Below are 17,446 nucleotides of genomic sequence, written 5' to 3' on the forward strand. Positions count from 1 at the left end.
TATTAAGGGAGGGAGAGATGGGATCAGAACTTTATTTTAAAAAGATCACGCTAGTTGCTGTGTGAGAATGGCAGCAAGCAAGTTATGGATGTGAGAGACCAGTTAGGCTATTGCAGTCGTCTGCAGGGCAATGATGGCTTGTACTAGGTGTTGGCAGTGGGTGAGGGGTGAGTGGCTTATAGTGTCTGGAACATAGTAGGCATGTGATTAAAAGCCGAACTCTCCCACTTAATTGTGACTGAGGAAAAAGCTATTTAACCTCTATGATTAGGAGAATGACAGGAACTATAGCACAGGGGTGCCAAAAGGGTTAGATTAAAGAAGTTTAGAACAGTTAATGAGAAAGCTAGTAATTCAATTTGGGATGCCAAAAGGAGAAAGCTAGACTATTGGATATTCTGGTGGAAAACTAGGTAGAAAAACCTGGACTAGAGATAAAATTTGGAAGTTACTAATATATAATTATTGAGTCTTTTTTTTTTTCTTTTTAAGGTGGCAGGAACTCATATATATGTTTGTTTGGTTTTTTTTTTAAAGATTTTATTGGGGAAGGGGAACATTGTTGGGGAAGAGGAACAGCCAAGTTGTCCTTCAATCTTAGTTGAGGGCGCAGCTAGCTCAGCTCCAAGTCTAGTTGCCATCCTGCCACCTGTCGGCAGCTCGAGGACCCTCAGCTCAAGGTGCCATGTTCAATCTTAGTTGTGGGTGGGGGGGTGGACCTCGTTTGTTATGAACACGTACTCTCACCAGCTGAGCCATCCTGCCACCTGTTGGCAGCTCAGCAGCAGCTCAGCTCAGGCGCAGCTCATTGACCCATGTGAGAAACTGGTGACCGTGTTGCTCATTGAGTCTTGAGAGTGGATAATACTGTCCAGAGTACAGCAAGAAGGGAAACAGGGTAGCCCCAAGGAAAGCCGGGGCTTTTAAGAATCAGAGGAGTGGTTTTAATGTCCTACTTTCAGAAACAGAGGAGTATAATGGAAAGAACATAGCGTTTGGGCCAGCCGAGTGGCTCAGTTGGTTAAGAGTTGGCTTAAGAGCACGAGCTCTGAGCAACAGGGCCGCTGATTCGATTCCCACGTGGGCCAGTGATGCTGCGACTGAGCTAAGCTGTCGCTGAGCTGCCAACAGGAAGCAGATGGTTCAGCTGGTGTAACAACAAGAGTGCCTGTTTGATGGTGGGCTACGCCCACCCGCAACTAAGACTGAACTCGGCACCTTGAGCTGCACTGCCACCTGCATGGCTCAGTGAATAGAGGGTGCGCTCTTAACAACAAGGCTACTGGTTCAACTCCCGCATGGGATGGTGGCTATGCCCACCCGCAACTAAGATTGAACACAGCACCTTGAGCTTAGAGGCCATGAGCTGCCTACTGGAAGCCAGATGGCGACTGGCACCCTCCACAAACGAAGATTGAAGAACAACAACTTGGCTGGTTCCCTTCCCCAATTCCCCAAGACTGTTCCCCTCCCCCAATTTCCCAATAAAATCTTAAAAATAAAATAAAAAGAAAGAAAAAACAGAGTTTGAAGTGAATCTTCATCTCATCCTCAATGTCCTCATCTGTAGAATGGGGATAGATAAAGCACCTCTCTCCAGAGGTGACTGTATTTCCCCCATTTTATTACACTGTATTGCATTTTTTGTTTATAAGAATTTGTTCAAACTCAAGCATAAGAAGTGGATTTTTGTTTGTGTCTCCAACAGCTATACAGGATAGAGCACAGAAAAATAGCAAGTTCTAAGCACTTCACATGCATACAGACCACAACTTTATGAGATAACTATTTCTTTGGTCACAGATGAGGAACTCAAGATTGGAGAGGCTTAATAATTTCATAATAATTTAACAATAATTAACGTGTAGATGGTAGTAGAGGGTGAACAAAAACTAATTTGGCACTCAGTAAATATTAATGTATAAGCATAAATCATATATAATAAAAGGCCATGCTCAGTTAATATTAGTTTTTCCTCTCCCCAAATTTGGTTCAGGAATTGGGTTTGATGAATGACAATATTTTAGACAGTCACTGCTCTTGAGATGTTTGGTAGTATTTGTTAAATTCTTCCTTATGTGGATGAAAAGTGGGCCACATACTAAACCTGATAAGCTCAGGGAGGCTTACATGGCAGGCCCTACAAACTCAGAGACTGAAATTAACCCCATAGGATGGTCTGAACATACAAATTCCTAATAGTGGGTCATTGCCAGTAGTCAGTCACATCCTTGGCCTGGAGCTTCCTTGACAAAGGTCAGTCTTAACCTTAAGTGAGCCTGTCTAGTGCCTTTCCTACCTAAGATAACCGCCCTTGGAATGTCAGAGTAATCCATTTTTCCCAGGGCACAACCCACCACACCAAAGCAGGAAACTACAGAATCCCTCATTGTCGTTCTTATCCCCTGATTACCATCTCTATGTGCTTTAAAATGCTATTAACTATCCCATACCCACCAATGTAAAAAGTACCTGTCTCTCCAACTTACTTTTTATCCAATCCTAGAGATTTCCTGCACATCGCTGTCAACCCCTCAATCTATCACTAATGGATTTCATGTAAACCTCCTTTGATTCTAATGTATAAAATAAGTTGCAAAACTGCCATTTTCTGGAGCATTTTCTCAATCCATTGAGATTTTGCTTCCTGGCAGTTGTCAGTTTGGCTCAAGTAAGCTCGTAAGTTTTACTTGAATATAATGACCGTGGCTGTTCCCCAATAAAATAAAACAAAGCAAAAAGCAATCTGCACAATAAAAATCCTCCCTTTGTGTTCCCTCCCCACTAAGGTGTCCTGCCCAATAATAATTCTTTTAAAATAACACCTTTGCCTCATCCTTCTTCCTATAAAACCTTCCATTTTGTACAATCCCAGGAGCACTCTTCTACTTGCTAGACGGGTTGCTGACTTGATTCATGAATTGCTTAATAAAGCCAATTAGCTCTCCACATTTTTTCGTTTGAATTATTATTATTTTTTTTAACAATGCCGACTTGCAAGGTGCATCTCTTTCTATTGAGGTTGGTAATTGAAGATTCTTCCTATTGGTGTCTGTAATTCATGTTGCATGGTAGGGCCTGATACCCTGCCTCCCAACTCCATTTTAAATGAGGTTTCCCTTTATTGTGAAAAGATTAAATTATAAACTCCTTGGAAAAGAGATTTAGTCCTGTGCATTTTGGTGTTATTTAAATTTGGGGGTTATTAAGCTTAATGTGTAATTCTGGGGGGAAAAAATCAATTTCTCATGTTGCACCCAAGAAAGATGGTGTAGCTGGCAGTTGTAATAGAGTGATATAATGGAGGACGAGGAATTAAGAGCCTTGAGTCTTGGGTTCTAGTTCTTAAATTACTGTGTTCATTCACCAGAAACTTACTATGCCCCTTCCCCGCGCTAAGCACTGCTAGGTGCCATGTGACAGCTCTGGGCTCTTGTAAAAGGATGACACCATTCCCTACAGGGAGGGGCTCTTAGGGGATTCATAAGGATGTGACTTCGCAGAAAGGAGGAGGCTGGCCAGACGGAGCACTCAACGCCCCTCCCTCCGGATAGTTTCTAGTTTAAGGTTCCTCACTGAGGAGATTCTTTAGCAAGAAAAACTACATCTAAGATGGCGCCGCCGGCCCCTCCCGCCTCAGTCACCATCTTGGTAGTTCCTGTGGCCAGCTGGCACAACGCACCTGCGCGGCCCGGGCGCCCTCAGCGCGCCTGCGCGGCCGCAGAGCCTCCCCCGCCCCTCTCGCCGCTGCTGTTGCAGCCGAAGCCAACGCGGCTGCTGCACTGACGGCGGGTACCCGAGCCTCAGGTGAGTGAGCGCCTCATCCCGGCCCGCTGGGGAGGCGCGGCGCTGCCTGCGGGGGCGTCGCTCCCCTTGCCTTTTCCTTCGCGGCTTCTTCTCCGCTGCGCTATGGGGCCTCAGGCTCGCGCCACGAGCCTCCTCTGGGTGCCCCCGACGCCCTCTGCCCTCCCGGCTCGCGGGACCGGGGTCTGCCTGGTCTCCCTCGGCCTCTCCCACAACCCGGGCAGCGAACCCCACGGCGACAGCGTGCAGACGGCAGGGGTCGAGCCTCGAGGGGCCCCACACCCTCGGTTGCAGGGACCCACCTCAAGCGCGACCCCTTTTCTCGCTCCTGCTCGGCGGGAGGCGGGGCTCAGTGTGCCTCCGTGTCGGGTACCCATCTATCCCACCAGTCCCAGGGCCAGGGAGGCTTGGAGGATGACGGGTGAGCTTGCTTTGTACCGAGCCGCCCCGGTGCAGCAAATTGTACCCTCTGGCGGGACCCTACGACAATCCTGCGAGGGAGAGGCTGCTTCACCCTACGTGATAGATGAGGGAACTGAGGCAGAGTGGTGAATTGCCTGTCCAAGGTCACTCAGCTGGCAAGAGGCGGGGTTGGCTCTTGCCCCAGGGTCTCGGGTTCTCAGGCCAGTACAGTTTGAATTTAATGTTGTACCTTGAAAAATATTGGAAATACACTTGGTCTAGAGTTGCTTCTTCAACGTCGCAAAACACTGCAAAAACAGTATTTTCTTGCTGGAGTACAATTGAAGTGTTGCTGTAATTAATAATAGTAGTAGGAATCTCATTAGTAAGAGCTAACGTTCCTCCAGCGCTTGCTGTGTGCAAGGGATCTTGCTAAACATTTAATTAAGATGATCTCACTTAACCTCAGCATTTCCCTATCCAGTGCTTGCCCCTTCCTTTTTATGCACCCTTTTTTCCTCCGGAGCTGGCCTCTCTCACAGGTAGACGAGGAGCCTCATGGCTTAGGAGGCAGGGAAGCTCTCCCTTGGTGGCTTACTGGCAGACCAGGGGTAAACCATGTATGCCTGCATCCAGATTTTCCCCCTAGCCTGGTCCCCAGAGGATATAATTAGTCTTCCTTTAGTGGCTGCCAGGAGAGCTAGTTGGGCTGGCTGGATGTGGAGGTGACAGAGCACATTTGGCAAACACTCACCTCATTCTGGGGCTTTCTGGCTCTGTTCTACCGCTGGGCTTGAACATTTTAATATTTAAGATAAAGTAAAAAGAGAAAGAGAGCATTGAGAGAGTGGTGCTGCATATAAGAAGCCTCCATGATTTCAAGCTCCCAAAGTACAGCCGTAAAAATGTGTCAATGTTTCTTCCCCAAAATAACTAGCTCAAACTTTTTTTTCTTCCTTAGCAAATCCTTCTTACACAGTTAAAAGCTTCAGTAACTCATCACTCCTCTGTGAAGCCTTCCTTGCTTGAATTTCCCAATTAGAATTACACACACACACACACACACACACACACACACAAAATAGGGTCGAGAGACTTCAGTTTTACCCACAGGGTTATTAGCCCCCTGAGGTCAGGGGGAATCTTTGCAGCCCCAAGTGCTTGCCTTATAGTAGGCCCTTGGTAAAGACTGAATTTCCAGTACTACTTTTCATTACTCAGAAGAGTGATGTTTTCTTGCTGCCTTTCTGTTCTTCCTTCTTGCTCTTCAATTTCTCTTTGCTGTCCCTCCATTTTTTCCCCCAGTTTTATTGAGAAATAATTGACATACATTACTATAAATTTAAGGCATACATCATGATGGTTTGATTTATGTGTATTGTGAAATGATTACCACAATAGGTTCAGCTGTCTTCTCTTTTAGGTACAATAAAAAGAAAAAGAATGAAGGAAAACAATTTTTTTTCTCCCGTGGTGTCCTCCCTTTAGATTAAACTTCTGGTCATCAACCACCACTTAGAGAGGTCTCCAGTCCACCCTGTTGTTTCTGAAAATTTGCAAGTAAGGGTCCTGTATCAAGAAGCCTGTTAATCCCCAACAGTGGAGTTAATATATGCCACTAGGTGTACAGAGCAGCTTTTATTTGCATGTTACTGTAAGGTAGCCTGAGGTTTATGGCCTTTTAGTCTATCTCTAAATGCACGTTAGATTTATTTTTACAATACATTCTTTGCCTTATGTGGCTGACTGCCCCTGGTGCTATCAGAGTAATCACAATTTTTTTTTACCATAAATCATTTCATAGTGTTTATAATAATAAATATTCAGAAGGGGCCTTTGGGAGGCAGCAGATCTGTGCATAGATTCTCTACATAAATGAAACTTTTTAGCGAGTTCTTCCAAATAATTTTCTGCAAATATTTTGAGCTGTTATGTGGAAGGCATGGTGCTGGGTATGGTGGAAGATTCACCATTGAATAAAAAATGGATCCTGTTGAAAGAGCTTACCAGCTAACTGGGAAACACCACATCTATCAGTAACTCAAGTCAGGTCTAAATATTGCCATAATAGCATAAGTCCTTTTTGAAGATATATACTGTACTAAAATATTTATGGATTAAAAAAACAACTTGCTAAAGTAATCTAACGTCATCCGACCAACATTTTTAGAGTGCTGTATGCCAGATGCTGCTATGATCTGGAAATGCAAAGCCTTTGCTAAAGTTTTCAGTCTGGTGATCAAGATGGGCAGATAACCGCTCTCCTGAATTTCATGAGCTTCATGAGAGGGAGGATGAAGGTCTGGCTCTGTGTGCCGCAGGTAGCAGGCACTTGGTAGATGATGAATGAATGAATGAGCAAATCCAGGCAAGAAGTGAGGATAGTCAGAAAAAAAAGGGCAAATGAGAGATTCTGGAAGAAAAATTGACAAGCCTGAATAGGAATGCTGAAAGGAAGGGGTATGTCAAGGACTTTCAGGTCCAAAGATTGGTAACATTTTGGGTTTACTGCAGAACTGGGTGTCAGGTCATCTATTCTGAAAGACCTTTTCAAACCCTCCCACCTCCCACTACCCGTCTTTTGAGACTGCTTGGAAATAACACAAAAACTTATCCTAGATTGAGTATGAGTATTTACCAGATTTCAGGGCTTTCTTTGGTAAAGGACATTTTTTTCTTTAATCACAGTGCTAATTTTATTGTGTTTATAATATTTACCTGCAGTCTGGCCATTACATATTTACTGTGTGAAATTAACTGAGTTACATGGAGCGTGTTTTAAATACCATGCAAAAATAGGTTGTATTATGTCTTTTGAGCTTATCTCTTCAGTGAGAGAGAGAGGTATGGTACTGTCGACTCAAAATTCTGTCATGTGTCGCACAATGCCTCAGAGTCTGACATATTATCAGTCCTAAATAAATATCCCTTGTTGATGGCTGAATGGGGTATACTCTGGAGGAAATATGGCTTTCTTGCATTCTGAGTTGAATTCTATATAGACACTATTTATTGGGTTGTCGGAAAAGTCATGACGCATTTTTCCAATGAAAAACATAGAAAAAAATACGTCATGACTTTTCCGACAACCCAGTACATTACCAAACAGGCTGTGCTATTAAACTTGTTTGCTATTACAGAGCGTATGATATGGAGTGGGTACCCTCCCCAACTTTTTGTGTGAAGGTGTTTTATCTTCCCCAGCGATTTAATATAGGAAATGAAAATTAATTTCTCAAGTAGAGGGGTGGCTTCCCCCAGGGTTTGGCTATGTCATTAGACTATAATCTCTTCACCACCTGAAAATGCTCAGTCTACAGTTTGGGGTTTTCAACTGATCAAGTAAAAATTTCTGCCACATCTGCTCTTCACACTTGATTTTATTATTTATTAAGATTTTTATCTTTTTAAAGAGAATGCTGTTTCAAGTTTAAAGGCAATAGCTATTATTTTGGGGGAACTGGGAGAGTGATGGCCTAAAAACTCGTAAACATAATAAATCAGGATAAGGAAAATTGTATGTAACTCATAAAAGCAGTGTGAAGTTGCTTCCTGTTTGTAATGATAACCTGAGAAGGCTTGTCAGCTTTTCCTTTAATTGGTAGTCATGTGGTAATTTTTCCAGAAATACCATTTGCTTTCCAAACGGACACAGTTGTTTATTAAAAATGACAGTTTTATCCTTATAATGCTTCTACATTTTTAAGTCTGAACTTTCAACTTATGGATAAAAATTGAATGCTTTTAAAAAGTGACATTTAGTTCTAAAGCTGTTTTATGTGAAGCAGTAATGCTGTACTTACCCGAGAGAGAAGAGAGGAATCAGGCTATATGTCTTTTTCTTTCTACTGTTTGAGAAAGCTCTGGAGACATGGTCCCCCCTGCTATTCTTCAACTTTGAAGATGTTGCTTCTTTTAAACCTTTGTGTTGGAACATGAGTTTAACCAGGTGTTGACTAAAATGTGACTTTCAATAATTAGGCAGTCCACAGGGTTGCTTTTCAAATATCCTCAGATAGGTGCAGTTCCCTCCTATTAATTAAACTAATAATGCTAATACCTAATACCTAACTTTGTATTAGTAATACCTAAACTTTATATGATGTTCTCCAGTTTCAAAATTCTTTGCTCATTGAGATCCTGGTGAACTCCAGTAGCCAAACCTGAGAAAATAAGTAGAAGAATTAGTGATCAGTTGACATCAAGTGGAGAACAGTTGTTTATAGAGGCCTGCCCAAATTGTAGATACAGGCTACTCAGATTCAAATCCTTATTCTGCTATTTACTAGCTGTGTGACCTTTGACATATTACAAAACCTCTGCAAATGTCGGTTTCTTCTGTAAAATAGGGAGGATTACAGTATCTATTTTAGAAGTGTGTTGAAAGATGAAATAATGGATGAAAAAGTGCTTATCGTGGTATCTGGCATATAGTAACTTCTGAATAAATTCGGCTGGCGTGAGTATTAAGTGCGGCGTCTTAGGACTCCAGTTTGTTCTTGACCTCCACCCAGGCTGTGCTGAAGAACAAATTGTTTTCGGGGACTCTGCCTTATAGCTGGTGGGAACCCGGAGCCCATCCCAAGAGCACCTGCCAAGGCCTTGCCAGCAGCAGCTTTGCTAGTGTCCTGAGCTGCATCCTTCAGATGTGGAAGGCGGAGGGTAGTGCTTCTGCTTCCAGAGTCACTGTAGTATGACCCCCCACGTTACAACTTCAGCTGGTGGGTGGGTGTCTGGGATAAACGACAAGGCCCCTAGGTGGGTGTGGTGCTTTGTCCTAGTAGTTACTACCTTGGACGGAATAGAATGAATACGTAGCACAGATTCAGATTCCCAGTCTTTGTAAACCTCCCATTTACTACCTGCTGCCAGAATCCAGGAATGACACAATCGAAAGGTGGGCCTGTTGTAAAGAGGGCTGCCCTTTTCAGGAAAACACAAGGTGTGTGGATGGCCCTTATCCAGGGCTGAGGACCAGGTGAGTGTTGTTAAAATGAGGGTCTGTGAGCATGCCTTAGTAGCTACCTTTAATCACTCCCCACCCCTTACCCTCCACCTTTGCTTATGGGATAGACTCTCTGAGAGTATTTCTTTTGGTGAACAGGAACCCAGGCTGTCCTTTATGTGGTACAAAAATTCAGTGAGCTGTATGTTAAAAAAGTCAATGTTTCTTCCATGGAGCTGGGTGGTTTGACTTGTTTATCAGGCTTTCTGGAGAGTCTCCTGAGACCCTTTCTTAAGGGCCCCCAGGAGACAGCAGTGAAACCAGCATCCATTACCCTCGATGCTGGTGGGGATGTTTAAGTCAATAGTTTTATGATTAGATTAATTTAGGCTTTAAGTCATCAGATAATTGTGCTTCTTACAGACTGAAGTATGGACTTTAGCCCAGTGCCCTGAGAGATCTTTCAGGAAGGAATTCCGATGGTCCCAGCCCCTCACTTAACTGGCTGTGTGTGTTTAGGCAAATCACTTAAATTTCTAGGCCTCTTTTCTTATCTGAGGGCAAGGGTGTGACTGTAGACCTTTGGTTCCCAGCCCTAGATGCATATAAGACTGGCCTGCCTGCGGAGTTTTGAAAACAATACCAGGGCCCTACCCTAGCGGATGAAGCTGGATCTTTAGGGTTGGGGCCTGGGAATTGGCTGTTCTTCAAAGCTCCAGGTCTTTCTAATGTGTAGCTAAGATAACTGCCGGATAGGATGACCACGATTTAAACAACTGTGTCATCCTGCTCAGGAGCCCTCAGTGGTTGTCTCCACAGAAAGTCCAATTCCTGTGCTCTGTGCTCTGACCAGCTTTGTCATTCTTCCCCAGCTGCATTGTTCCCGGTGTCTCCTGGACATATTGTGTACATTTCTCATCCCGGAAGTCCTCTCCTGAAATGTTCCCTCTTCCCCTCTAGTTATCTAAAACATAACGTATCCGTTCAAGGCCCACCATTCTTACCTCCTTTGGGAAACTCCTGATCATACTCCTTAGTTATTTCTCCCACCTCTGCACTGGTCCCAAGCTTCGTTTAGCTCTAAATACAATGAACACTAGATGCAGTATAAGATGTGATACTAAAGCAACGTTCTGTCCTCTCGGGGAGGTGGGACACATGGCAATGCCATTGGTTTGACTTATATTATTAAATATCAGTGTGATATCTTGTATTGTTGGCTATCTCCTTATGTATGTATATCTTGTAAGTATTAGTTGATGGATAGCCATCTCTGACCTGACTTCAATAGGCATTTTTAGCCTTATCTCCTATTTCCAACAGGAACCTCTGGCTCTTGCCAAACGGGATCATTTTCCAGCAGACCTGTGCTTTCTCATCTCCTTGTGTTTAAGTTATTCTCTCTTCCTGGAATTCCTTCTTTTAGTCTAGTGTCATCCTTACCTACAGGAATTTTTATCTATTCTTCAAGGTCCAGTTCAAATATTACCTCCTCCATGAATCTTTTTCTCTGCATCCACAACTGCATTAATTGTCCTTTGCCCTAAACCTCCCTAACCCTTAGAGCTGTGGTTCTCAACTGGGGGCGATTTTCCCCCCCAGAGGACATTTGGCAGTATCTGGAGACATATTTGTTTTGTAACAACTGTTGGAGGAGGGTGCTACTGTCACATTTAGTGGGTAGAGTCCAGGGATACTCCTAAACATTCTATGCACAGGAGAGTACCCCTCAACAAAAAATTATCTGGCTCAAAATGTCAGTGGTGCCGAGGTTGAGAAACTGCTTTAGTTTGTTGAATTCATAGGCTCATGTTTATACTGCTTTGAACTGTAGTGATTTGTTCATAGACGAAATCTCCTCTACTCAATTGAATTAATGGGAGAAGGCAAATTCCAGTCCCAAATCTTAGCTTTCTTGTTATTAACTTCATAATCCTAGAGCCTGTGGCCTGATCCTAACTACTCAGTGTAATTTGGGACCAGAGATAAGGAGGCCCTCAGTGTGGGGTGGGTACAGTGAGATAGTTGCTCAATTTCTCTCCTCTGCACCTCCAGGTCTTCATCTGTGATAAACCTGGGAGTCTTCGTGATACGGGACCTAGAGCGGGCACTGGGATCAGTAGAAAACTGGGTTTCGGTTCCAGCTATTGCATTTATTAGTTGTGTTGTTTGGGCCAATCCATTTCACCTCTTTAAGCCTCAGTTTCCTCATCGCTGATGGATGGCAGTGCCCCACTATTTTACCTCACAGTGCCGTCAGGATCATCCAATAAGATGCTAGATGTACAGGTGCTTTGTGAATTATAAAATGCTATGATAATTACTCATTCAGCCAGTGGTTTGTAGGTAAAAAGAAAGAATGTGCGTCACCTTGCTGTAGGAGCAGCACTGTAGACCTTCTCAGGCAGTCCCCTGGCCACTTCCTGCAGCTTCCCATCTATAGCTGCTTCAGTACTAGCTCCAGCTGGCCCTGTCCAGCCTCATTCTCCTCAGTATGCCTCCTTTGTTTGCTGCCTTCATCCTGTTTTGCTTGTCTGTCTGCAGTCTTGCCAAAACCCAAAGTGATTGACTTTGCTTCTGGAATACAAACGAGTGGCCTGGCGTCAGTACATCCTGGCAAAGCCTTTGAAGGCCAGACAAATTACCTTGGTCATGGGGGAAAGCTACAAAACAAAACAGCCTGTAGTTTAGAAAGCCAGTAGTGTGTATAGACCCATCTTGTCTTTTTTAAAGTAACAAAGCAATGTTTTTAAGCACTAGAAATCTCAGTGAGCTTTCAGATAAAATAGCCTGAGACCCTCATGTCCCCCGGGACAGGCCAACTACACTCTCCCACTGATTTGCTGAGTGACCTTCAGTAGTCTTTGAACCTCATCAGGTTGATAACTTAGTGACCTCTTAGGATTGTAGTAAGAATCAAATGAGGTGTATCGGGGACAGAGGCGCGAAAGACACTTGCCCTGGGGAAGAATGTAAAATTTAAAATACTGCATTTATAGGGAACTTCTGGGTCATAGAATGTCAACCCTATCAGGAGCCAGAAAGGTCATCCTGCCCAACCTCTTCCCTTAACAAATAGGGAAACTGAGGTCTAGAAAGGGGGAAAAAATGCCAGTGCCACTCAGCTAGGTGGGGGCTTACCTGGGTCTAGAGTCCACATCTGATGTGCTTATGGGTTCTTTCCGTGGCTGGAAGACTTGGGGCATCCATTTTTTCTGAGTGAACAAAGGTTGCACTCAGAAATATATCATTGGACTTTTATTTAAAATGTGTTCTACAGAACCCTAGCCATCTCACCACTTTTTTCTGTTCTCTATTTCAGAGTTTTGGTGCAAAAATTAAAAGTCAGTAGTCTTGATCTTTAAAGGTCCTCAGTGCTGACTGAGTATCAAAGAACACTGGTGTCTCTCCTGGCCATCCTGGGAACATTTTTGCTTACATTTAAATTCAGAAATGTCAGGTTCTATATTTCTAAAAAGTCACAGTCATGGGCTTTTTTGGGTTTTTTTTAGTATGGAGAACTGAACCTCATTTTTCCTAGAATTTAATACAATTGACTTTCACTGTCAAAAGATAATGGCCCTTTCTTAGTCTTCTCTCTTCCCCTTCCCTCTTCAGCATTTGACAGTTTCTCTCCCCTTTTCTGTACATTTCTCTTCTCCCTTGGCTTCTTTGACTTCGTGTTTCTGCGTTATCTCTTACATCTCTTGAGTATTTTTTTTCTTTGTTTCTTACTGGCTCTGCTTTCTTCATCAAGGCTTGCAGCTCTTCCACGTCTCTGGTTTGGTGAATGTCTCTGGTTTGGTGAATGCATTAAGGGAGGAAAACTAATTGTCCTCCTACCCCCTCTAAGTTCTTCTGGCTGGACTGATAATCAAATTAGCACAAGAAAGATTAGCAGGAGAAAAACCTGTATACATGGGAGGGACCCATGAAAACTGAGTAACTTGTCAAAATGTGGAAGCTATCATCTTAAATACTGCCTTCAGTCAAAGACTAGAGAAGGTGGTGGGGTTGGAGAGTCCGTTCTGGGAAGTTACCAGGCAAAGCACAGTGAACAATAAGATTGTTATGTAGATTTCAGTCCTTGCCTTCCTCGTAGGTAGGCCTGGTATAGTATGGGAAACCCTCACAGTTGGAGATTTCCCTTACAAATGGAAATGTCCTCTTACAATGTCATACTTGGTTTCAGAGCTTCTCCCTTGTCTGCTAGCAGTTTCATAAAATCGACCAGCCTGAAACAATCAGTATCCCAAAGAGGCATATTGTGGGGTTAGCAAACTCTGCTCCCCTTCAGCACCTACAGATTTTCCTCACTAAATCTCACTCCATCCTGTGCGCCGGCCTCTTGGATGCCCATATTTCAGCTGTGATTCAAAATGGATTTTTTTTCCCACCAGTTTCTCTGTTGTTGCTTCTGAGTTCCCCCATTTCTGTTCATTTTGCCATCATTATTTTATCCAAGTAGAAACTGGGGGACGAAGAAACTTTCCTCTACCCTCAAGATTCTTTCAACTGGTCTAATAATCAAATAAACACAAGATAGATTAACAAAGAGAAGATAACCATATTTAATTGTGTACATATGTGTGGGAACCCCCGTGTACGTGAGAGGTTCAGAGGCAGAAAGGGAAATTGAGGTATGTAAGACATTCTGGGCTAGGGATGAGGTAATTGTGGGCAGAGCACATGTTCAGTCATTATTAATTTGCTCTGCCGTATATACAATAGATAGGTAAAAGAAACCACTCCTGGGCCGGCCGAGTGGCGCATTGATTAGGAGTTGGCTTGGGACGCCAGCTCTGAGCAGCAGGGTCCTGGTTTGGATCCCACATGAGGGCCAGTGACATTGCGCCCTCTATAGCTAAGATGGTGAACAACAGCTTGACCTGGAGCTGGGTTGCCGTGAGTGGCCGGCAATGGTGTAGGCTGCAGTGGGGCTGGCCGGCAGTGGGCGTGAGCTTTCTTGAACCGCTGTGAGCAGCCATTCAATGGCCTGCGAGCGACTGGCTCACCTGGGAAGAGCGCAATGATAATACCAATATGGGCCAGTGGGTAGATGTCCTCCACAACTAGACTGAAGAACAAAAGGACAACAATTTGTCCCTCTTCCCCAATGCTGTTCCTGTCCTCCAATTCCCCAATAAAATCTTTAAAAAGAAAAAAAGAAAAAAGAAATCACTCCTGGTGATAACTCTTATCTTGGGCCAGGCTCCTAATTTAAATTATTCTATTAATAGATAGTTGAGGGAGGAGGGGCAGCGTGGTGAAATTTCTCTAGTCCATTACTGTGGTAAAGATCCTGCTGCTCACTGCACGAAAACTCGCCAGACGAGGTTGGTGGAAAGAAAAGCAGGTTTATTGAGAATGCTGCCAGTCTGTGAAGATGGTGGAATCCTGTCCAAAGGCCAACCCCCGCCCCCACCACCACCACCACCACTTCCCACTATGGCCAAAAGGTTTTATAGTCACGTAAGGAGAGGCAGAACAAAGGAAAGGGAAAGTTGGTCAGGTAATTCCTAGAAAAAGGAGCTTCCCAGAGGCTGGTTTATTTCAGGGATAGGAGTGGGCCTTTGTAGATGTAAAAACATCTTTCAAGTCAGTGTCCTAGAGGTTCCCTTGAGTAGTAACCAGGGATATTGAGCCTGGTGTGGATACCAGGAATAAACAGAATCATCGAAACTGGTAAGCATAGTAAATGTACATTAAACAGTCATTAAGGTTTGGCAGGAGGGGAGCAAAGAGAAGAAACTTTCAAAAAGTCCCAAGCTAACCTACACTGTTCAATTGAATTACACTAGGTTTAGATCTCAAAATAGAAGATACAGTGTCATCATTACAAGCCCACAGGGTCTCGGTTGCCTTTAATTCAAAATTATCCACATACCACTCAGGCACATCTTGGGGTGGCTTGTTCTGAACCGCTGCAAAGCCATGGCAAAATCGGACTCTCCTTTTACCTCACGCTATTTTTACCAACTTTATCCCCCAGATCTCCCTTCTGTATATCTGTGATTCCAATAATGGGATCAGTTCTTGTCACCTTTCACTAGATTTCTGCACTAAACTACTAAACATCTCTTTTTCTCCAGTGTATTCCCCTTCTAGGTAGTCTAGCTTGTTGGATCTTTCTGAAGTCTCATCTAGTTTACTGAAATCCTTTTTGGAAAAAGGCAGGATAAAATTAGATTAATAGTCTTTCTCTGTCTCATCCTCATTATCTCTGTCAAGGATTTGTGTTAATAATCAAGCCTTTCAATTATTTACTTCTTCAGCTCAAGTGATCTTCACTCCTTAGATGATGAGATCGCCTATTGGATTGTCATCCCTCAAAACTGATTATGTCTAAGATCCTAAACAAGGTCTTCAGGTGACTGTTCGAGGCCCAGTGTTCTAAAAACAAGCAAGAAATAAACTTGTTTCTGGAACTGGTTACCAAGTAATAGCTGGAATTTTGTTTTCCCTTTCTCTACTCATTCCGTGTTCTCCTAGTCCTCAGCTAACTACTGAGAGAGTGAGGTTTCTTGTACTGGTCTGATGACTCAAACCTTCATTCTAAGGTGTCCGAGTCATTGGTGGTATAGGGTTGCTCTGGGCTTCTATTGGGTTGTCGGAAAAGTCATGACGCATTTTTGCAATGAAAAACATAGAAAAGATATGTCATGACTTCCGACAACCCTGTACTTCACAGGGAGGTGCCCTGTGGGTAGAGGGGACGAAGCTTGCCCAGGGTCCTACAGCCAGCAGATGGAGGCTGGCATAGACATTATGGTATAGTGGGAAGAGCAAATGCTTTTAAATGCTTTCCCTGTTATTTTTCTTAGATGTGGGATATTGAAAAAGTCACTTCTCTAATCCTAAATATCTCACCTATGAAGTAAGAAATGAAGATATCTACCTGAGAGGACTGTTATGAGGATTAAACATAAGGTGCTTAGGTTATAATCACTGGCACGGTGTAGGATTTCTACTTTTCTTGTTCCCTTTCTAGCCATTTTAGCAACAGGCTTACTTCCTCAGTTTGAGGTTGGCAGGTTTTTACTTTCCAGTCCTCTCTCTACCTCATAAAGCTGGGAAACGGTGTGAACATTTTGTTATTTACTGCAATTTATAAAATCCCTGCTAGCCTTTTAAAAATATTACTATCCTTTAGCACCAGGATGGGATCTGGCAGCCATATCTTTTGTGCAGATGAGGGAACTACAGGCCTTAGGTCCCCAGGAGGGAGCCAGTCTGTGTAGCTAAGGGATCTGGAGATGGAATTTTCCACCATGTGATCTTAGTTTTCTTATAGGTGTTATAAAACTGTTCATTGGCAAGGGCTCAGGACAATGAGAACTAAGCAAAAATTGAGGCTCCAGAAGAACGCATTAGGTCCCCTGTAATGTGGAAGGTGAGCATCTATTGTTTTGTTGCCAGTTCCTAAGTCATACTGTAGCGGCTTCTTGCCCTGCATTGAGTCTGCATTGGGCCTGGCTGATACGGACAGCCTTCTCATTTAATTTGTGTCTTTATTTAAGTGTTTGTCCTGGCACAAACTTCACGTTATTTTTCATCTTTTAAAAGTGCATGGGAACACGAGGTGAGTGCCAGTCACTTTGGACCTGAGGGCACTTCGGGCTTTCCTCTGGCGCTGAGCTCTTTGACAGGCCCCGTGTGGTGTCATATTTGAATAATCAGCACCTTCAAGTGCCCTGCTTTTAAGTAAGTGAGTTAATTTACAGTGTGATTAATAAACACACAAGTGGGCCAGCCGAGTGGCATGTTGGTTGAGAGTTGGCTTGGGACGCCAGCTCTTGAGTAGCAGGGCCCTGGTTCGGATCCCACATGAGGGCCAGTGACACTGCGCCCTCTACAGCTAAGATGGTGAACAACAGCTCTGCCTGGAGCTGGGCTGCCATGAATCGCCGACGACGGCATGGGCTGCAGTGGGGTTGGCCAGCAGCTGGCATGCGCTTTTGTGAGCTGCCATGTTCCGCCGTGAACGGCTGTCTAATGGCGGGCGAGCGACTGCCTCACCCAGGAAGAGCACAATGATAATACCAACATGGGCCAGTGAAGCGGCATCCTCCACAACTAAACTGAAAAACAAAAGGACAGCAATTTGTCTGTTCCCCTTCCCGGATTCCCCAGTGCTGTTCCCCTCCTCCCATTCCCCAATAAAATCTTTTTAAAAATAAAATTATAAAATAAAATAAAACAAGGGCCGGCTGAGTGGCTCAGTTGGTTAAGAGCTCGCTCAAGAGTTTGAGCTCTGAGCAACAGCGGTTCGAGTCAGCCCGAGCTGAGCAGCCG

The 17,446-nt window shown here is 43.9% G+C and overlaps 1 protein-coding gene across 4 annotated transcripts in view; it reads left to right on the forward strand.

Moving 5' to 3' along the window:
• Positions 1-3,699: 3,699 nt before the first annotated feature.
• NDRG3 (NDRG family member 3) overlaps positions 3,700-17,446 on the forward strand; it is an 81,656-nt gene continuing 67,909 nt past the window's right edge. For all 4 annotated transcript variants that reach the window (XM_019655309.1, XM_019655312.1, XM_019655310.1 and 1 more), the window contains exon 1: positions 3,700-3,807. The gene's annotated coding sequence lies outside the window, so the exon portion shown is untranslated. The remainder of the gene's footprint in view (positions 3,808-17,446) is intronic.

Source organism: Hipposideros armiger, unplaced genomic scaffold, assembly GCF_001890085.2.
Source record: "Hipposideros armiger isolate ML-2016 unplaced genomic scaffold, ASM189008v1 scaffold_238, whole genome shotgun sequence".
Lineage (NCBI taxonomy): Eukaryota > Metazoa > Chordata > Mammalia > Chiroptera > Hipposideridae > Hipposideros > Hipposideros armiger.